Here is a 22,876-nt window from a genome sequence, read left to right on the forward strand (position 1 = left end):
TCCATTCTTGTACAGAAGCTAACTGGGCTGGCAGCTGAACCTTATTCCACCAGTAGTAAAGAGAGCTGGACAGACCTGAGACCAGCAGTTCAGCTTGCAGGACAGAGCAGAAAATCCAAGGAATTGTAGCGAAATTGGTAAGGGAGGTTCAGTTGCCTCTCCTCAGCACCTGCTGCTAGAGGTGACTGCCTCGCTCTGCTTAACATTTGGGATGGCCCCTGTTGGTCATCAATATGAGTTTTGCTATCGGGTTCATGGCTGCCACTTCTCTTGTTCTGCTGTGATTCTCTTATAACCCACCTGCTCACTTTGCCCTTTTGCTTCCTCCCACATGCAGCTGTGCAAACTATATCCTGGCATTTGCCCCTGGCACTGACTTGTTTCTCTGTCTTTCTTTATCAGTGTTTCTTACTCAAAGAAGAAATTGCATTTCTTTCTTGATCCCATTTATACCTCATCTGTCTCCCATGGAATGCCAGACAGTGTACATCGGAGTGCTTTCATTTTGCTGTCAGAACTCTGCAAGTCGGATTAATTTGGCTTTGCCCAAGGACACCAGTGAGCTTCATGGCTAAGCAGGCATTTAAACACAGGCCAAACATTGACTGATAATGACAGTTTTGCTAGAATATCATTAGTAGCCCGAAGCCCTGTCATTTGGCTTCAGGTAACGTACAATGAAACCTGCGGATGTTCCAAGTTGGGATGAAGAAAACTCACTGCATATTTGTCAGATATAGGAAAGACTTTGCTTTTCAAGTGTATCAAGCCTTCTTGTTCGGTTTGGTATTTTGATACAGCCTAAGTGCTAATCAATAAAATGTATTACTTTGCTTTTCATATTATTTTTAATTTGTCACTGTTTTCCATCTTTTTATTGTTGTTCTTATAATTGTTATTCTTACTATTATTATCCTCATGTTTTGACAAACATCTGGAGTTTTTTAATGTTCACTTGTGTAACATTTAAGTGGGTGGCTTTGCCAAAGCTTATATATTCCACCAGGAGGCCTTTGTGTATGAGATTACAATCAGGTCTGATTTGTTCCACTGCTAATGTTGCCATGAATTGAATTAAGGATCCAATAAATTAAGGCTGAGAGATGGACAGTGGAACAGGGTGGAGGACATCTGTTTGAAATTGGAGTCTTTGCACAGAACGTCTTTCAGTGCCTCTCCCTTTTATGCAGCTTGGGTACTGCAATTGCGAAACACCCTTAGGCAATTCATGGCTTTGCTATGATAGGTAAAATATAGATGCTAGCTTTAAATCCACCTCCTGACCTTCCTAGAGCTGACTGGTTTACCACAAGACTTACTTCCAAACAAATTTGCAATGAATCAGCTCTGATTTCAGTCATTCATTTGGACGAACCCCATCCACATTTGAAAAGAGAAAGCAGTATACTGGCCATTTTTGACATAACCAAAGAAGCATCTTCAGATGGGCCAAGATACCAAAAATATCAGCAGAAGGAAACCCTGCCAGTCAGTGGCTTAGTGTCATGGTAGCCCTGGGGAATATTTCTGTCCATTTTGCCTGCTGCCACAGGCAATTTGTTAGCCTTCAAATTCTTTCTACACCAACTATGAGAAATGTCAAAATTTCTTTTTTCCCCAACATATACACACACAAATTCTTCAATATCTCTTCCGGCCAAAATCAGTAAGTATAAATATGCCCAGCCTAGAAAACGCCACCTTCTATCTGCATGACAAATGGGTGTTAAAATGGAGGAACTGTTTCTTCTTTTTCTAAAAAAAGAAATGATCCTAAATAAACACTAATGTGGGATTCAAAGACAGAATTCTGAGATTTAAGCATTCAAAGCCTAAATCGGTAAATCTGCCAGTTTTGCTTTTTCATATAATAAGTTTTAAAAAAACACATATTTTTTCCACCAACAATACAAAAAATCCTATACATTTTAATATATTCTTACTAAAAATACCCAAAATAAAATTTCCAAGTGGTTCAGCCATTCTGAATTTCTACAGGATTTCTGGTGTAGCTCTTGAAACTTCTAACAGGGTACCCCTCTTTACGTCAATGAAGGGAGCAGTTTTGTATTCATATCCCAGTCTCCCCTATCTATTTGTTTCATTGAAATACACAAGAGAGCATTTCTACACAGGAGCTCCATGTATGCTCCAATGCTGATCCAAGATATAGACATACTATGTGATTGTAGCTTCAGGCAATGCCTATTTTGTTTTTATGACCTTTCGTGTTCACTGTCTTAAATCCAAAAAAAGCAATAAGTGAAGCTATTGCAGCAATACTGATAGTGCTACCCCTAGTAATAACTGCACTGTTGCTATGACTGTAAATTTAAGGATTAAAATGCTGTAGCTTGGCTTCATGACTTTTCGATATTGGATACAAAATGGAGAGCTGGGTGGAACTTTTTTGCAAGGAGCAAGCACCTTGCTAGCTAGCAAATTCTGAAAAGCAAAGCAACAATTCTATATTAACCCACTTTGACCCTAAAATGATTTTCTCTCAAATAAGACTAACCAGTTTTAATGCAGTATGTGTGGGAACCTTATTTCAATGTTCAGATTATGGTTTTGTTCTGGAATGTGTATGAAGACATTTAAATGAACTACAGAGGTTCAGCAATAAAGGAGATATTGTAAGAGTTTTTTTCTTACATTTCCATAAGTTCTTTCTGTGATGAGAGCTGCACTTACAATTCAATGCTGCTGTCATTTTTAGTAAAATTCTAGTTAGTGTTCCTGGATAAGGAGATGCTGAAATGTTTAATAAACTTGTTGTTTTTGTTGTGTGCCTTCAAGTCACTTCCAACCTATGGTCGTGACCCTAAAGCAAACCTACTAGAGGGCTTTCTTGGCAAGATTTATCCAGAAGACGTTTGCCATTGCCATTGCCATCATCTGGGAGAATTATCCATTGCTGGGGGAATCACCCTTTGTACTGTAACGCACAAGACCACTTGGTCAGATAATTGTCCATTCTTTAGAACCATAGAACTTTGAGATTCTGCATTTTTTCTAATTGAAAAAAATGTTTTTTGCTAAGTTCTGGATAAACATTTAATAACACAAAAACAGGGAGTAGGAACTGAGGAGGTGGATGCTAAGTGACACCAATGTTTGTCAATAGACATCAATGTATTTGCAACCAAGGAACTGGGAAACTGACGCTTCTGTTTGATGTTTTGTTTTATGTATGATAAATAGGTTGTGTTTTTATTTAATTTTAGTTGTTAAGTCACAATTTCTTTTTATATGTTGAGTCATCATTTTTTCATTATTATGGGTGTATTGTTGTTGTGTTTGGACATTGAATGTTTGCCTTTTTATCTTTGGATTCTGCTCTGAGTCCTCTGGGAAGATAGGGCAGAATATAAATAAAGTTTATTATTATTATTATTAGTCTATGGACAGTTTCATGGAGCCCCGATGATGCAGTGTGTTAAACCGCTGAGCTGCTGAACTTGCTGACCAAAAGGTCGGCAGTTCAAATCTGAGGAGTGGGGTGAGCTCCCACTGTTAGCTCCAGCTTCTGCCAACCTAACAGTTCAAAAACATGCAAATATGAGTAGCTCAATAGATACTACTCCGACGGGAAGGTAATGGCACTCCATGCAGTCATGCCAGCCACATGACCTTGGAGGTGTTTATGGACAACACCATCTCTTTGGCTTAGAAATTGAGATGAGCACCACCTCCCAGAGTCGGACACGACTAGACTTCATGTCAGGGAAAAATCTTACCCTTTACCTATAGACAGTTTCATCACCCCAGACTAAATGTGATAGGCACAGCATAGATCTCTTAAAAAGGGGGATTTGTTTCTAACAAAATGAGAAATGAATGGAACAGGCAAGGTAGCCATCAAATATACACTGGGCTTTGGTTTAAAGAAGAATGTCTATGGAAACCAAAGTTCAGTGTTTGTCTAGAACTCTGTAGATCGGGGTTAAAATTAATGCTTGGCCATAGATACCCCCTGCGTGAGCTTTTGCAAGTCGCACTCTCTCAAACTCAGAGGAAGGCAATTCTTTCCATTTCAAAATCCTGCTGAGAAAACTCCATGATGGTATCACCTTAGGATCACCATAACTTGGAAATGGCTTGAAGGGACACAACAAAAATAGCACACATTCCTCTCATTTTATCCTCCAATAGTAAGTAAGTAAGTAAAAGTTTATTTGTATACCGCCCTCTCTCCCGAAAGGGACTCAGGGCGGTTTCCAATATAAAATCAGCATAAAACATTGTACAATAAAACACTGAAAACACTATAAAACGCTATAAGAATTAAAAACAAAAACAAAACATAACAATTGACTAAAACAATCACATAAGCAGAAGGAATATAATCACTCAAATAACATATGAATCTGCAAAGAGAAAAGAAAAAAGGCCACTGGGATGGAGGAGAAGATGGCCTGGAGGTTCTGGAGGATGGTACTTTTGCTAAATACTATCTTATTTAGCAAAAGTGTTTATAATATAATTATATATCTCTTGCCATTTTATCCCCACAAATACCATCAGAGGTAGGCAAGACTGAGAGACAGTGTGACAGACTCAAGGAGCACATCTCTAGGTTTCAGCCAAACCAGTTCCAAACCAACTTAAATGGTCAGTGTATAAAGGCCCAAAGTCACCCAATGAGTTTCATAGTTCAGTGTGGATTTGAATGTCGGTCTTTCTTTTTCTAGTAAACATTTACCCATATTGCATTACTAGATAGTGTGATATTTTTCTGGGCACATGTACACTGGCCACTTAATGTGGTTTGAAGGTTGCTTGAGAATGTAGTGTTGAAATGACACATAGTGTGAACACACCCAGGAGCACACATCAAAGGCTTTAAAGCCAAAACTGGCAAAATCAGGGATACTCCAAACAAGAGCCCGTAAGGTACATCAGCACAGCTAGGTCTTAACCACATTGCATGGCAAAACCAATTAAATGATGGGTGCACCAGTAATCCATACATGTGCACTAAAGTGGGGAGGGAGATGAAAAAACAAAAATAAAACCCTGAATCCTTCATAGACATAGCCACAGATACTGTGTATCCTGAAAATGCATTGAAGCCAACCTCTGTGGTGCATATAAGCACCATCAAGTCCTCAAATTTATTTTATTTTATATATTTGCCATATTTATACCCTGCCTTTCTCAACCCCAAAGGGGACTCAATGCGGCTTTACACATAGGCAACTATTTGATACCTTAAAAACAATGTACAATTAAACATATTAAATAGAATTTAAAACACATTAAAAATGTAAAAACATTACTTTCACTATTAATCACACTATCCGCAATCATAATCTGGGCCATTCCAATAGTCATTGCACATAATTATTCTCTGAAGGCTTGATCCTAAAACCACATTTGTATTCTCTTTTGGAAGGTCAGAAGGGAGGGGGCTCTTCTAATATCCCTAGGGAGGGAGTTCATTGCCAAGAAGCCACCACCAAGAAGGCCCTGTCTCTCGTCCTCACCAGTTATGCCTGCGAAGGAGGTGGGATCCAGAGCAGGGTCTCCCTGGACGATCTTAATCTCCAAGATGGTTCATAGTTAGAGATAAATTCAGACAGTTCCAGGGCTTCCCATGTAATCATCTCCATCTTCAAATCATTTCTGCCTCTGCCATTTTCACAACAGTATATATGGACTCTTCAACTATTAAAGATGTACCTTGATGTGAGATAATATTTTGGAATTAATAGCCACAACCAACCATGCATTTAAGAGTAGTTAATTTATGCATGGCCTAATTTAGAAGTGAGTGGCATGAAATCAGGTAGCAAAGTAAGCCCCAGAGACTATCATATTTGATGGAATTTATTTGCATAGGAAAGTCACTGTTGAAGAATGAAAGACTACATAACTGCAGTTAAGTGGATAGGTGGGTGGAAGCCATATGGCTTGAATTACTCTGATGACTCTCTTCTCTCCATCACATGTCTATGTTGAAACGTGCTAAGTTTCATTTCTCACATTTGATATCACACATGGTTTCATTTGGAAAGGACACCTCCAAATTTCATCTAGTTTAGAACTTATCACTTGAATCTTCCTTTGCAGTCTGTATGACTTCAACACCACCCTACAGTTACTAATACATCTTCTTTGTTTATTTAACCATCTTGCCTAATAAAGAGTTCTAAAGAACTCAAAATATTGCAACAGTGTCTTATGATCTTTCAATTGGCCTAAATAATTGTATTGCCTTAATAAGGATGTTGGGGTCCCCTACCCATGATCAAAACAACAACTGTTTACATCTTCATGGGAAAAACAATTCCTATGAAACAGGAGTGAATAGGCGAAGCCCAAAGTGCAATATATGACTAGAGCAATAAATACATTTCTATGTTAAAGTAATCCAAATCCTGAAACATGCCTCATTGGGTCAAACATAATTGTAATGAATAGGTTATGCAGCCTTTCAGAGTTGAGCAAATAACTGTTGAAAGATATTACCATCTCTCTGGTACTCTTTCCTACCTGGTGGCCCACGTTAATGTAGGCAGCCAAAAATTGGTAGAAAAATTAGTAGCAAAGACAGAAAATAATCTGAAACAAGAACCCATTAACTGTTGGTGGAATGTCAATTCCGGAAGACCTCATTCCCCTACAATATGCACAATAAATGCAGTCCTCATTCCAGAACTTCCTTTTCTCTTTTGGAGGGATGAAATATCTACCAGGATAGAAAGGTTTTTGATGGCACAAAAGGAGACGAGACAGAGGATAATACCTTATTGTAGTCATTGAATGAGGAGAGAAAGCATCTCGTCCTTGTTCTTCTGAGGGTCCTTCTTCCACCATTGTAAGTACCTAATCAGATCTTGTTTAACATCTGGCAACTTTAGCTATTCCCAGCTATGGCATGAAGATTAAGTGGTAGGGATGGGTGAAAATTTTATTTCAATTGGTTATGAGAAATGGATAAAATTTACAAAATTATATGCAGCGATTGGGATTTCTATGTCTATTTTTTCTTGAGATGTTCCTCATTTTAATAGGTACATAGTATAAATGTTCAGCTTTCTCTTCACCGTGCAGGGCATAGCTGAGACTGAATTTCTTTAGTTCAGGTGTCTGAGGATTTACTTTCAATATATTTTTAACAATTGTGCAAACCTTCACAAAGTTCTCCAAATTTTGGGCATGTGTGGGGGGACAAAACTGAATTTCCATCTCTATGGAGCAGTAAGCTAAAATTTGGAACATCTGAAGACCAAAGGGAGGGTTCTAAAGCTGCAACCCACCACTGAAGCTTCTTTCATCTGATGCAAGAATTCAGCATGGAAAACAATCCATTCGACCAGGGACTCTAAATTTCTGACTCTCACTTTCATTTTATTTTAGGTATTTTGTAAGCCACCTTGAGAACATGGGGTCATTAGTGGCTATTAATATTTCAAAGAAATAAATATGGATGCTGCATAACAAAACATTTGCATAATTTTGCTAATTATTCATGCTTACCCTGCACTGTTTTTTTTAAAGGTTTTGCCTTGTTTATTTATAAAGGAATGGTGAAGGAGCAATTTAGTAGTAAGTTATGGAGGCCCTGAAAAGGCTTGGAAATATTTAGAAGGGGGAATCACCCCACTGTTTCCACCCGTCATTTTTGTTCTTAGGTGAAATTGGATATTTGGTGAAGTATTTTTTTCTTTTATAATCAGGGAAATTATTTTAAAAACAAGGTTGTAGAAATATGTTTTCAATGTAGGGTAATCCAAATAATTAGAGACTAATTCCTGTGCCTGCATGCAACATATGAAAGGCAAGATGCATTTCTGAACATTGTGGGTTTTACCATCATAACATCATACTGGATATAGGCTATACTCAGTAGTGAGAATGTATTATCAAAGAGTTTAATATATTCAATATTGTCTTAAATTTTAAATCTAAATTTCTAGATGACAAGCTAATCATTTTTTAAAAAGTTATGATTATTATTTGATTCATAGTATTTAGCTGGGGCTGTAAAGGTAGAAACATGTTTCGTGTTTTATTCCTCTTTCCATTACAGTTTGTCAGAGCTCTATATTGACAATTTGTCAATTTATGTATTTTGTCCGCTTTTCTCTCTCTTTTTCTTCTTTCTTTTTAAAATGTTTTTATTTGTTTTCTTTTATAATTGTATTGCAGGTACTACATATTTTGCTCAATGTAAATATAGTAGTACAATTGCTCTCCCCACCCCAGTCTTTTCTGTTAGTTTCCCATTTTCTGGATAGGAGAAACTTTAAACATATATAACAGATGTCTTCCAAGATGAAAATACTAACTTGAACCCTCTGTATAGAACCCTACAGGGTTTTAGTTTTATGGATTGTGACACCCCCCCCCCCAATTTCTTTCTTTTCTCTCCTTTCATTTTCTGACTTCATTGTCTTATTCTGAATTAGACATTGTTTAAAATCAATCAATAAATTGCACAAAAAGAACTAAACTAGCAGCATTTTTCTACCATATATCTCTGCTGCTAGTTCAGTCTTGAAGACATTGATTGTTTCAGTGCAAATAATATTTAAAAACATATTTGTGCAAATGTCTAATGGGTGCTTCCTCTTCTCCTCAGATGTCAAAAATCTAAGATACATCCACTTGGTTAATGCAGATGTAACCAACTGAATTTCTTATTAATACAGGATATTTTCATAGTTGTAGAAAATTAGGGCGTTAATACTTTTAAATAGCATAATTATCCCCATATTATAATTTTATATGTTTATTGTTTACTACATATATAAAATGTGTGTTGCTATAGCAGTGAAATAAGTTTGATATGAAAATAATTATTTCATGTATTTAAATTTCCAAATGTGTATCTTTTTCTAGAAACATAATATTTCCAGAAAATTCAAGTAGACTATACATATAGATATCATTGAGCAGTACCTAAAATAACATGGTGAGATTTTATTCTGCATAATCATGAAATAAACACAGACTAGGCTAAAACCGAGACAGACATTTTATATGGCATCCACAACTACGGCTGATACACACCAGAAAAATAATTCAACTCCAATATGGAATATCCTGCCCTCGTTTGATCCCTTTTTGCATCATATCCCCCTTCCCACCTACCTTTATAATACAGAATGAACATGCATTGAAAGCCACAGTTTTCCCACCCAAAGGAACAATGGGGCAAAAGGGAGTGTCCTATCATATCTGTGGAAACATCCACATTGACCCATTATCCCAATTTGGGCAGAGAGGAATCAGCTCTATGGCAGCTACACAACATATATAGAGCTGATTCTGTTTAACATAAACTAAGGCCACTCAACGGTGTCTTAAACCATGCTAACAAAAGTTGTGGGTTGCTCCAAATTTCCCCTGAGAATCCAGAGCAAACTATGACTTTGGGTCTGTGTAAGTAAACATTTGGTCTGGTTCGGAGACACAACAGTCCTTTAATTGTTCACACAGCCATGGGCATGGCATGGCCAGTGTTGGATATTTGTTACCTGGAGTGATGCTAGTTTGAAGCAATTGGGGAAGGGAGGAGGAAAGAAGGGGGAAAGGAGGGGGAATTCCTCCTCTCTTCCTTTCCCCTCCAACATTGCTCTGGCTCCCCAGACAACATCACTCCAGGTCACAAGGGACTGACGCTAGCCATGTTGTGCATGCTCACTATGACAATGATGAGAATGGGAAGGTGATGGTAAGGGTGGTTCAGTGCCATTGGATGATCAGGATTCCCTCCCATCTCTGCATCCAAGGGTCTGCCAGTCAAAAACAATTCCAGACTTTTGGCCACTTTGGTTCAGCCATGGATTAAAGAGTCAGTGTAGAGCCGCCTCATGTGTTCACTACAGCTGCCAGTCCCCCGCTCCCCAGCATGCATAAACCTATTAACCAATGGGAATCTCTTATTTTATTGTCAATCTTACCACCCGCCTTGCACTATCATTGATTGGTGATTCCATTTGTATGCAACTCTGTGATGGACAGAAGGAGCAGGATAGGAGGGGTGATGAGAAAAGAGCAGGGCTGGGCATGCAGGATGGTGTGATGGTGGTAGTAGTAGAAGGGAGTGGGAAGGGGCTGCTGGCAGCTGCTACTATGGCAGTGGCTTTGGCAAATCCAGTGAAATCACTATAGATACGGACCAGATCTACCTCCTAACCATTGATTGTAAATTTAAGTGATCATACATAAACATAATCTGCTCTCCTTTCACCCCTCCTGTCCCAGTGAGAGAGTCAGTGACAGATCAGGGAAGTGCACACTTATTTATTCATCCCCCCATCTGATACTCTTACACCTCTCCTGCCCCAGTGGGAGACTTCTGTAACAAAATGTAATAAAATAATAAATCATGTTAAAGCCTTCAGGCATTTAAAATAAGTGCTTTCATTCTGAAAAGGGAGGAATGTCATGTGTTCCAACAGCACCAGCATCGAGGTAAAGACTAATTATTTTGCTGGTGTGAATCTAGCTTAAGAAGACAGCAAGCAACAACTAGGTCAGAAATGATAAACCTTTTGTCCTCAAGAGGATTGGGGCTAAAATGTACTGCTGAATATGTGTAGGACTTATAATAGCCTTAGGCCACGACTAGGGCTAATTTAGAGCCTGATTTATTTATATCCATTAAACACCAATTATTAATGTCCAGAAGTTATAAAATAGCACATCAAAATGCAATGGGTTAGGTACTGGGAGGGGAAAAGTCAAAGATTTGCTGCTGCCAGCTAAATCTAATACAACAAAACAAACTTGCAGAGTAAACTGAATCTATACATTCCAATGATATCATGCCATATCTGCCTATCAAACACTGTGATTGGAGTGTATTGGTGTAATTCCGGCTCCAGACTGGAAACTAGAAGTGCCACTATGGAAAAGCCAGTCAGTTAATTACCCTGCCATGGCATTTGCCTTATATGGTGCAGTAGGAGATACATTGTCTGTTTCCATCTCTTGCAGATTGGTCTGAATTTATCCTAGTCACTTCAGGCTGGGCCAGTCCATGTTAGGTGTGAATTAAAATGATCTGATTCACTTTGGCCATGGTCTAAATCAGTGGTTCTCAAACCTGTGGGTCTCCAGATGCTTTGGCCTTAAACTCCCAGAAATCCTAACAGCTGGTAAACTGGCTGGGATTTCTGGGAATTGTAGGCCAAAACACCTGGGGACCCACAGGTTGAGAACCACTGGTCTAAATGGATCCATATCAGCATAGTTCATTTAATGGAATTCGGGATTTATCAGAACTAGTTACATAGCCCAAGCCAAATTATTCAGAGAATTGAAGCTTCCTTTCCCCCGTGTGCTAACTCAAACAAATATTGAACTTGGCTTTTACGCAGCAGCAGTAAGCTTGGATGAGGATGAAACTGTTAATGTTACTGTACTCGCTAGAGCAGATACAAAGCCAAATTAGCCATTTTCATTTTATAGTGAATATCTATTAAAATTATATTCTCTCCCTGCCTCCCATCCTTCTGAGCTGCGCCGCACTCACAAATTCAAGTTTTTGAAGTTAGGAAAGGCAACTCAAATTTACGTTTAGCACAATTGCTGGTAACTTTGTTGGTTTTGCTGCCTATATGCTGTAAATTAGGCATAAAATATTATTTTCCTTTTCTCCCCCTTTCTCATTTGAACATTCAGGGGCTACTTGATTCTCCCACCCCCAGGCTCTAGATCATAAGAATCATTGCAAAAGTGGCCAAAGGTCTTTAATATTCTTCACCAGTAGAGATCTCTTTGAACACTGCAATCGATTTTTCCTCCTCTTGGTGCATTAAAGTTTAGTCTTTCCACTATCCCTCCATGCTGGCATTTTTCATGCTTGAACAGCCAAGAACACACACAATTTGCAAACAACAGAAACAATGTTATGTTTAACCAAATTGCATGATATCAATTATTGCTTTAAAACAAGAATTTTGTGAAAGTGTGTGTTATTTTACAGTGAGAAAATGAGAGGAAAAGAGAGGAGACATAGAATGATATTATTACTATGAAACTGATATCATATAATTTAAATTCTTGCACTTTTATACAATGTCTAACATTTCTTTGGGTGGATAGCTCTAAATTCATGGTATATTTGAATCTGAAGCTGGAGGAGTGGGTAGCACGGGCAAGGACTGATGTATGAAAACAGAGAAAACATGTGTAGCAAATCTACAAAAAAAACAAAACAAAAACAAACCTGTCAAATGTTCCTAGCACCACCATACTTAAGCCATCTTTTCTGGAATAATACATCTTTACTAATTCTCTTCTTATTTGTCTTAATTTGGAATAGAACATTTTGTTACCTTGCTTTTAAATGGTAGAAGTACACTGGATGTTTACAGCATTAACATACTTAATACAGTCTCACTAATAACACAAAAAGGGAACAAGCATAAACAAAGGGAAGGAAAAGATGAAAAATTAACAATAAACATTGCTCAAGGGGATGAAATGTTTCATGAGCAAGGAACCCATATTTTGGAGTCTGTTTTCTTTTAAAGACTTTTAGTTGTCGGTTAATTCTCTTCTTACAGGAAGCAATAGGTAATTTTAACAATTTTCTTCTTGCTGCTAGAAAGTCTTCTAAATCTAGGCAGTTCTCAAAGCCAAATCACAATTTAAGGCTTATTCTGTGAAAAAAAAATCACAGTGGATTGTTTTATCCAGAAAAAAACATTTTCTACACATAAAGCAGCATTTTCTCTGGAGAAGATAATATTTCTGCAGAAAAATGTATTTTCGATGCAATAAAAGCTGTTTCTTGCACAGAAAAATATGTTTTGTGACCAACATAACCACAAGTGAATTTTGTGTAGAAGATCTGGACCATACATTTTATTAGCAGTCCAGGATCTTCACTTTAGGGTTTCTTGATACTAATAACATTAAAATAAAATTGTGTTTTTCAACCATTTTCTGAATGTTTTTGAATATCATTTCAATCTCTTGTGCTAGAAAAAGAAAATCTCTATTACTGGTTTAATGGGATAGACCTAAAGCAAATATTTATTTTTGTATAAAAACTACTAGTTGCAATCTTTCATTGGTTCCCTTTATTTTGCTGCCCATTATTGTACTCTTTGCTATGAAGTTTGGGTATACTAGCAAAGTTGGAAGCTGCCTTCTATCACATTGAATCACTGGTCTATGTTTGCCTACATGGATTATTAGTGGCTCGTTCATATGTCAGGCAAGAATCTCTACAGCTCTACATAGGACTGAACAGATACATTCTGCATTCAAAGCATACGCTCAATCAGTAAGCTATGTTTTTTTCTGAAATTGAGTAATGACCAAAATTATTTTTGTTTTGTTTTTTATTGTGTCACAAGCAACTTGAGAACTGCAAGTCGCTTCTGGTGTGAGAGAATTGGCTGTCTACAGAGTCATTGCCCAGGGGACACCCGGATGTGTTACCATCCTGCTAGGAGGCTTCTTTCATGTCCCTGCAAGCTAGAACTAACAGGCAAGAGCTCACCCCATCTTGTGGATTTGAACTGGCAACCTTCAGGTTAGCAGTTCAACTGGCGTAAGGGTTTAACTCATTGCGCCACTGTGGCACCTTATTTTTTTGTAAGGCCTTAGAAATCTATATATTAAGTGTGATCAACTCAGCTAGGGTGACTGTTGCCTGCCCAGGTGTGTAAAATAGTATTAAGGAAAATAAGTATCTTAGATCCTTCCCACAGACCCCAAATAAATGTAGAACAAAACAAAATGAAAACTTTGGAAAATGACTGGTTCCATAAATGAACCAACAACAAAACTGGACGTTTTTTCCTAGTCATGGAGCTGCTGGTGCCACTGCCCAAAATAGCATAATACCAAATCTTTGGTCAACACAGGAGATAATGCAGATATTGGAGAGCACTAACAAACAAAAACCACAGGGGTAAGCGGGAAAACATGTCTCCAAGTTCTCTAATACATTACCTTTATTTTTATTTTGCAGAAAGTCCAATATGTTTCAGCCTATTCATAGCATTGAGCCTGGTTCTCCATTTTCTTTTCAATCTAGTAAAGGGAATACAATTTTCAGCTCCAGAAATTTCTGCTGTTAGATTACATATTGGTATGTATAGGCTTTAAGCAAAGGGGGGAAATTAAAGCATATCATGATATTTTATGGAGATGTTATTCTATAATTATGTCTTGTCCTTTAGATATTTAATTTTACATTTCTATTTGTTTTTATGGAACCCCTGATGAAGTCAATTGAAATATATACATAGGCTCAAATGGTCTGGACTTTAAAAAAAAATAAGCAGGCCTCTCAGGAGCCGTAGATGTTGCTTCTGAGCAGCCTGTTTCTCCAGTGCCTTCCTCCTTGCATGTCTGCTGTGCCCATGACCTTTTCTCTCCTGAGACTGTCAGCTTCACCAACGGGTTTACACTGATGTGGTGCACCCACAGGATTCTGACCTATGGGACCTGACCAGCACTGGCATGGCTGAATTACCCATTGGATTGGGGGAGGGAGGGAGCGGGATTTGATGCTCTGCCTTAGCAGCAAAATGTCTCAGGGAATCGCTGAAGAAATAGACATCCAGCAAGGGACATGCATTATACCATTCCAGGAAAAGGGTACTAATTAAACCTTCTCTCTGCTGTATGTACTAAGAACCATGACTTCTGAATGCAGAGCCACATTCAAAATTTAGTCTCTTATGTACACACTGATGGTTTTAAGGCCACCAACTGATCCCAATTATGTGAGGCCACTGATTGTCTGTTTCGGTTCTACACCTCCTTGAAGTTAAGAAATATACTGGTTGTAGCCTTAAATGGAGAAAGGGATCTCTCTACTTCTCTCTGGTTAGGGACAAGTTGCTTTCCTCTCCTTTGTTTGGAGCATTTCCAAAAAAAGAGGAAAAAAGAATAAACACCACCCCATGTTCGAGGGACATTATAAATTAGAAAGACCTTCCTATTTCATAGAGCTTTTAACTAAAGATGGAATGTGTCGGGGCTAGGTTGAGTTTTAATGAGTTTAACAAGTTTTAACGGGTCAGTCATCAAACTTTTATCAAATAAGATTCTCTAACTAAAAGAAATGTATAACAGGATGACAGCATAGTTCATAGTTCACCTTACTCCAGGTGAATAGCTAACACTTATCTTTTGTCACAAAATGACATAAAAGTTTCTAAATCCAAATTAAGAAATCTCAAAACAAAATTTTAAAAAGAATTCTAATAGATTTTGGTTTCCCCCCAAACAATGGCTTTTAAACGAAACAGCTACCTTTCCAGTATATTGGGTATTATTCTTTAGAACATGTATGGCCTCCTGATCGGCTACTGGCCATTTCTGTGCTTCAGATTGATTTTTGTCTTGACCCAGAGGCGTTGATGAAATGAATTAATATTAGATAAGAACATATGTTTGGAGATTCACTTGCAAGGGTTTTTTTAAGTGATCCATTCTGCATTTCATATAAATATTTCTTTGTTCCCACCTCACTTACATTTTACATTGAGAACATATCACTCTCAGGGTTGTTGTGTGTTTTCCAGGCTGTATGACCATGTTCCAGAAGCATTCTTTCCTTAGGAGAACACACAACAAGCCTGTGATTCTAGCCATGAAAATCTTCGACAACACATATCACTGTCAATTTGCTTCCAAAGACCTACCAGTAGTGTGAATTGGCTATTTAATCTGTCCCTCAAGAGAAAGTCGTGTCATCCAAGTTGTGAATATATTGTGATGCCTTTACAGTGTGGAGTGAGGTGAAATTCAATACACAGCTCAATCAGACACATTTGATATTTCTAATTTCTAAAGGAGTTTCTAAAGCATAGAGTTGCCTGATAGAATTGTGAATTAGTCTGCCTGCACCCTTCAAGAGCAACAAGTATTCTCTTCAAGGGATGATGAATGTGCATTTCTATTCAAACTGTAACAAATGTCACTTTGACCATGTCATTTCATCTTAATAGGTTGGATCCACTTGAATAACACCTGAATAACACAGCAGGTGTGAAACTGTATAATTTTAGATCCAAAGAGGCTTGTTCCAAATATCACATTGCTGTTACATGTGCTCACTATAATTCCAAGATAATTCATTTTCCTTTTAAAGTATAATTAGGCTGTTTTACCAGTTTAGACTCCAAAATATGATGCATTAGTGGGGCATAAGCAAGCTACAGTGTGCTTCTATAGTTCCATTTAACTATTTAAAAAACCCACTCTCCCATCATCTTCCTGTTATCAGTAATACATTTTTGATATATACATTTTCCGTGAAGACTTTTTTTCAAATGAAGCTTTGTAGATCACTGTTTGCTGGTAATGTCGCATGAATCACTGTTTTCTCTGTTTTTCAGTGCAAACATTCATGCAAGATATGCATGATGTACTTTTCCCTCTGCGGATTTTAAGAATGGACCATAGATTTACATTTCATTTTATTCTATATATTATTCTCTTTCCCAGTAGACATTTCCATTCCCTCCTCCAATAGTAATTGTTTTACATTTTAATGACTTCCATAGGGCTGATTTAGCCTTCAGGGTAAAACAAAACATTCTATAATCTTTTTCTCTATCTCAGTAAAAGGATAGCTAAAATTACCAGCAGAGAACATGAATCAGCATCTTTTTTAATACCAGAGGAAATGCAGCTAAAATCCTTCAATACTCATATTAGATCACTGCTTCCAGAATGTACATTACATGCTTTTTAGATCTAGGGAAACACTGAGAAATAAATTAATATGGAAGGAAATAAAAGAAACACTGGCTGACAATTAGTTTTGGGACCAGACGTAGCAAACAAAAGGTAGAAATGGTTTTTCACAGTGTGCCTGAAATATATTCCTTTTGAAATATTGTTTTCTTTAGAAAGCCCAGTATGGACCCTCCCTTTCTCTCCCTCTCCCCCTTTCTCTATGTAATGGCACAAAATATCTGAAATAGTGGAGAGTCATTTTGATCTCATGCGAAGACATTATACAACATTGTATGGGAAAAGCCTCCAGAATTAGCTCTTACTTCCCATATAGGAGTGTTCCCTGCTATACATTTTCAAGCAGTTTGACTACCCCTGTTCTCCACTTTTAAGCTGTGGGGAAAATAGGTTTTCTTGTGGAGAAAATTTGACTGCTGGATTGTGCCCACTTACTGGTAGTCAGCTGCATTCTTCCCTTTTGAAATTTGACTTCTCTATTGTGGAATCGTGCTATAGCTCCACAACCCAATTCCAGTGCTCTGTAGTTAAATTAGAAGTGAAATTTATGATTAACATATATGTTTTCATTTTATTGGAACATGAGCATATAATCAAAGTTTTACACAGAGAGTTTAAGCTACTATCTATATTCATTCTCTCCCTCTCTTTGTGTGTGTGTAATTCCATGCCCACCCACATAGTCTTCTTTAATTGGTTTTTCTAACAACTCAATTCCTGATGCGCAAAGCAATTTCCTTGCTCAGCTCTCAGCCTCCATGACCTTTCCCCCATTTTATCTCCTTTCATATCCCAATATATACCTTTCCCTGACCTTTGCTGTTACTGTTAGGCAGGCAAAAAACCTCCCTTAACTGATTCTGCTCCATCTCTTTTTATTACCTTTAATAATCAAAATTCCCAATACACCAACACAGAGAGGTGTCCTCCCACTCCCTTGACCCATTCAGGCACCATCCCAAAGCTCTCTTTTCCAATGAAATCTTTCATTAAAATGCTCTGACCACAGAAAGTCAACCTCAGGTCTTCTCTGAGATGTTGGAAGGTGAGTGATTAGGGTTGATGTGATTTCTAGCCCCAAAACATGTAGAGGGAAATAAATTTCCCATTCCTTCCTGACTCCAATTGGAATGAAGACTATATTTGGATATAAGTACAGTAAATACTCTTATTCATAAACTCAATATCCACAGTTTCACTTACTAAAGCTCCAAAAAAAATTCTTTCCAGATATAGGTCTTCTAGTGTGAGTCTATGGTATTCTTTCAAGCATGTCATAGAAAAGTATTGCAGAGCCTGGAATGGCCCCAGGCAGAAGTGTTTGTGGACATTTCTTGTCCCTCCAGTGCTATTCAGTGGAATGCTTCCAACCCAAGTATAGTTAAAATATATGGTTCATGACTATCCACAGTTTCAAGTATCCACAGGGGATCTTGGAATGTATCCCTCATGGATATGGGGGTTATACATGGTTAGTTACTCTTGTGACAGAGTTTAGTCACTGGGGCTCCTTACACACAGCTGAATAAAATCCCACATTTTCTGCTTTGAACTGGAATATATGACTGTGTGGACTCAGATAATCTACTTCAAAGCAGATATTGTGGGATTTTCTGCCTTGATATTCTGGGTTATATGGCTGTGTGGAAGTGTCCGAGCTGGCACTTGGTGGAGAGAGGTGTTTTTTATAGTATTTGTTTGTTTAATAAGAACTTACCCCTTTCCTTTTTTTATTCCTTTCCTCCTTTTAATTTCTTCCCCTTCCCTTTCATCTTCTTTCCTCTTCCCTTCTTTTTCTCTTTGGCTGGAATCTACACTGCCCTATATCCCAGAATCTGATCCCAGATTATCTGCTTATCCCAGATTATCTGGCAGTGTAGACTCCTATAATCTAATTCAAATCAGGTAATCTGGGATCAGATCCTGGGATATAGGACAGTGTAGACCCAGCCTTTATTTCTTTCCTCCCTTCCTCTCCCCTTTCCCCCTTTTCCAGCTCTAAGGCCCCTTCCACACTGCCCTATATCCAAGAATCTGATCCTAGATTATCTTCTTTAAACTGGATTATATGTGTCATCACTGCCAAATAACCTAGGATAAACAGATAATCGGGGATCAGATCCTGGAATACAGAGGTAGTGTGGAAGGGGCCTAAGAAGGCCTGCCTCACAATGTCTCTATGGCAACATGGCTCTCTTTGTGGCTCTTTCCTTTCTTTCCCCCTTCTCCTCATAAATATGTCACCTTTATTTCATAGGGACATCACAGAGGGCCACCTCACTTAACAACAGCCAGTCCAGTAACATCACAAAGGGTCACTTCAACTAACAACAGCCTTCATGGTACAAATGGACAGATAGGCATACATTGACTTTTATAGAGAGATATATACCAAAATGTTAGATTTCATATTTTCTATAGAAAGAAGTTGACAGTAAAGGCCGTGGAAAAAAACAAAAATAGTAGGTTACTCCAGCCATGTGCATCATTTTGAGTGCTTAAGTCTCAAACGTGTGGACTGGAATCAATGAGTAATTAATCATGTTGCAGCAATATTTTTTTAAAGGGGGTTGGCCTTTCTAGGTTTTTAGTTTTCACAGCTATATACCAGAGAATAATAATATCATATTCTCTGTGCTAGCAAGCAACTATCCTACTATCAACACAGATTCACAAATTTCTTCAGAGCTCTGAAGATGTAACCTCAATTTTTAAAGAAAAATCTGAGTGGGGAAGAAAGTGAAACTAACAAATTTTCTCATCTTTGGGTTGTTGTGTGTTTTTCAGGCTGTATGGCCATGTTCCAGAAGTATTCTCTCCTGACATTTCACCCACATCTATGGCAGGCATCCTCAGAGGTTGTGAGGATGCCTGCCATAGATGTGGATGAAACATCAGGAGAGAATACTTCTGGAACATGGCCATACAGCCCAGAAAACACACAACAACCCTGTGATTCTGGCCATGAAAGCCTTCGACAACACATTTCTCATCTTTGTTTCAGATATATAATAATTAGGTGTTTGTCTACCATCCTGATATGGCGTATTTTCTAAGCAACCTATGATTTGGCATTATAAAGCAAAGCTTAATCCAATAGGTTCTGAAGAAAATGGCACCATTCCTCATAACAAAAGCCTTCAGCAATGTGGCCTGAATGGAACAATTTCCTTGTTTTCATCCAATCACAAATCTACACCAAGGGGAAGAAATGTTTGGAGCAGGTTTATGCCTTTTTGCTGTAGGGAGAGAAGGCCAAATGGCCTTTTTCTGAAAAGGACTGTAAACCCAACTATAAGACTGTCCAACGTTGCTCCCTATTTCGTCCGTCCAAGGAACAGAGATTTCTTTCACATAATCTGGAGAAACTATGGCGTGAATACGGTGAGCTTGATCATTAAAACAAAGGAATATCTTAAGAACATATTGTCGCTTGGAATTATAGGCAAAACATAGAGCTGAAAGAATGTAGTGAACAAAGAAATTAGCTTTTCCCAATGCTATGGAAGTGGCAGGGGTTCAAAGAAAGGAATTAACTGGTTAAAATCAATTACGTTCTCAATCAAATTGGATTTTTTCTAATGAAAGGATCAATTTAATCAAATTAGTTTTTTAACAAAAGTGATTGACTTAAGGAGAAATTCCAGCATTAATTTGGTTCCAGAATTAAGGTATTAAGCAAGCTATTAATTAAATTACAGAGAATGCCAAAAGCCAACTAATTTTACTACTCCCATCTGATTCTTTCCTAAAGTCAATTTCTTTTGAATTTTTGTGAAATTCTGCTATTTTGTTCATCATCAAGATTAGAGAATTAAATCATGTAGGTCATAAGATCCAAATCCTTTATTTTATTTTCTGATTGACTAAATCTGTGATTCTTTAGTTAATTCTAAAGTTAAAAGGTTATAAACTAACAAGTAGCATGGACATTCTGGAAGATGATGTCTTCTATATTCGATATCACACACCGGTGCTTCATCTGTCACAGGAAATTGAATTTTGAAAGTCTTTACCCTGAGACATTTTTGAGATCCATATGGGAACAAATAAGCTAAAGAAAAGGTGATGAGATGAGATGAGACTATAAGGGAGAAAAATTTTGGTGGTGTGGAAGAGAAATCATGCACTATTTTTTCTATCTAAAACTTCAAATGGGGACAAGTAGAGTATGGAAGGAAAGCATCGAGAGGATTTCTCATCTTCATGATAAGACATTTAGTGCAAATATTTAATTCTATTTTAAATTAGATTTAAACATAAATATTTTATTCCTCTTTTTTGAAAAATGTAATTTAATTGATATTTTGCTTAATAATAGTCATTTTGCATATTAACTATTTTACTACCTTATCTTTGTAGAGCATTTTAGATTATTCACAATACAAAGCAAGTGATACAATCAACTTGAAAGTTACTTTTAAAAAGTAACTTCTACTCCCTAAAAACTCTAGAATCAGTTCCGACAGCCACTTTAAATGGGAAATGGGGGATCACACTTCAAACTTCTGCAGGAGTACTACACAAAGAAATCCCAGAATTGACAGATCATCAAATTTAAAAGGTCCATGCTTTTCTTTCAATCATAACTTCGAAGAGGAGCTACAAAAACTTCTAGAACCCTTCCTTCAAATCTGCAAAATCTCAAGGGATATCCTATACTGTCTTGGATGCATTATTTCATAAATAAGATCCACAGAGAAGGGGTTTGTATTTGTGATGTTTGCGATATATAATCATAGCTAGATACTTTAAAAAGATATGGACTGAGAAAAATGGGACTTCTGAAAAGAATGTGGAGAATAAACATGTTTAGAGATACAGGTCTGCATTGATGCAGCCATTGTTTTAAGACACGGCATCAAAACACGCAATGAAAATATGTCTACTTGTTATTACTGCACAAATGAAATTGGTGGTGGAAAGGGTGAAAATACATAACTATGGCTATCCATGAACTGATTTGTGTTGGGTAACAGTCCTGGTCTGTAAGAAAAATTATCTCTGTAAATTATAAAAAGCTCAATAAAGCTAGACAATTTTATACTTCTCTACTAGACTTTCTCCAGAAGCTATGAGGATCCAAAGTATTTTCAAAGTCAGGTAAGTCAAGTGGTCTTTGCCCATACTACAGGCAAACCAGAATGCTAAAATGACTGGATTTAACATACCCTTTCAGCTATTTCTTTTCTATTTAGAATCACAAAAACTCCTCAGATGTTTCAAAGGGAGAAGATAAATGTCCCCAGAGACATAAAAGAAATGCTTATGTCCATAGAACCATGATATTTTGATATATGATGCATTGACGCATTGACCATGACACAATATTTGCTACCATCTTTAATGGCATCTATGAATCAATTCACTCACTAATTAGGAAAAATGATTTTTTACCAAGGTGAAATAGAGTTCTTTGTACGCACATGTAAACATACAACATGAGGCAAACTCATGCTCAGAGGAAACAAATGTGATCAGAAACTATCTCACATTTTCACATAAAAAGACAGTAGGGCTCTCCTACAGAACCAACCACACTGAACCCAGGTTAGAGCCACTGGGCAGAAACCCAACTGCCACTCCCTTCTGCAGGGTTGCTGCTGGCTACAGGAGTGACACTATGACTTACCACTACTCCTTTGTGAGTCATTCGACATGGAAAGGGAAAGACAAAGCACCAAGGTAAGGCAAGGAGGAGGAGTAGCAGTATGGGATAGCCATCCCATGTCCCTTGGCCACCTGAGCCTGAGGATGAGTGCCAGATGGCTGTCAGGATATCTGCAGCTGGTTCCACATAGGCATTGCCTGGAGCTGTCTAGATGGCCATAATTCAGGGGAGAATCTGAATCTGGATGCAGGATTCAGGTTTTCCCTTGATTTGTATTAATTGGAGATACAGCTGCATTAGAAGCTTTCTCTCTGTTAATACGGACTAGCCCCCATGTGTTTTGTGGCTATCCATGGGCTGATCTCACTCCATGCAGTCACGCCGGCCACATGATCTTGGAGGCAACTACAGACAACGCCAGCTCTTCGGCTTAGAAATGGAGATGAGCACCAACCTCCAGAGTTGAACATGACTAAACTTAATGTCAGAGGAAAACCTTTACCGATGGGCTGATCTGATTCCAGACTGACCTAAATGGTCAGTGTTGATGTTTGCTGGGAATAACCGAGAAAAAATGGT

At 37.8% G+C, this 22,876-nt stretch overlaps 1 non-coding gene across 1 annotated transcript in view; it reads right to left on the reverse strand.

The window, feature by feature from the left end:
- Positions 1-22,876, reverse strand: part of LOC103278654 (uncharacterized) — a 64,305-nt gene that overhangs the window by 13,714 nt on the left and 27,715 nt on the right. Inside the window, exon 3 of the transcript XR_010005319.1 lies at positions 1-22,876. This exon is cut by the window's left edge and continues 13,714 nt beyond it; it is cut by the window's right edge and continues 22,081 nt beyond it. This is a non-coding gene — a transcript (uncharacterized LOC103278654).

The sequence above is a fragment of the Anolis carolinensis genome, chromosome 4, assembly GCF_035594765.1.
Source record: "Anolis carolinensis isolate JA03-04 chromosome 4, rAnoCar3.1.pri, whole genome shotgun sequence".
In the NCBI taxonomy this organism is placed as follows: domain Eukaryota; kingdom Metazoa; phylum Chordata; class Lepidosauria; order Squamata; family Dactyloidae; genus Anolis; species Anolis carolinensis.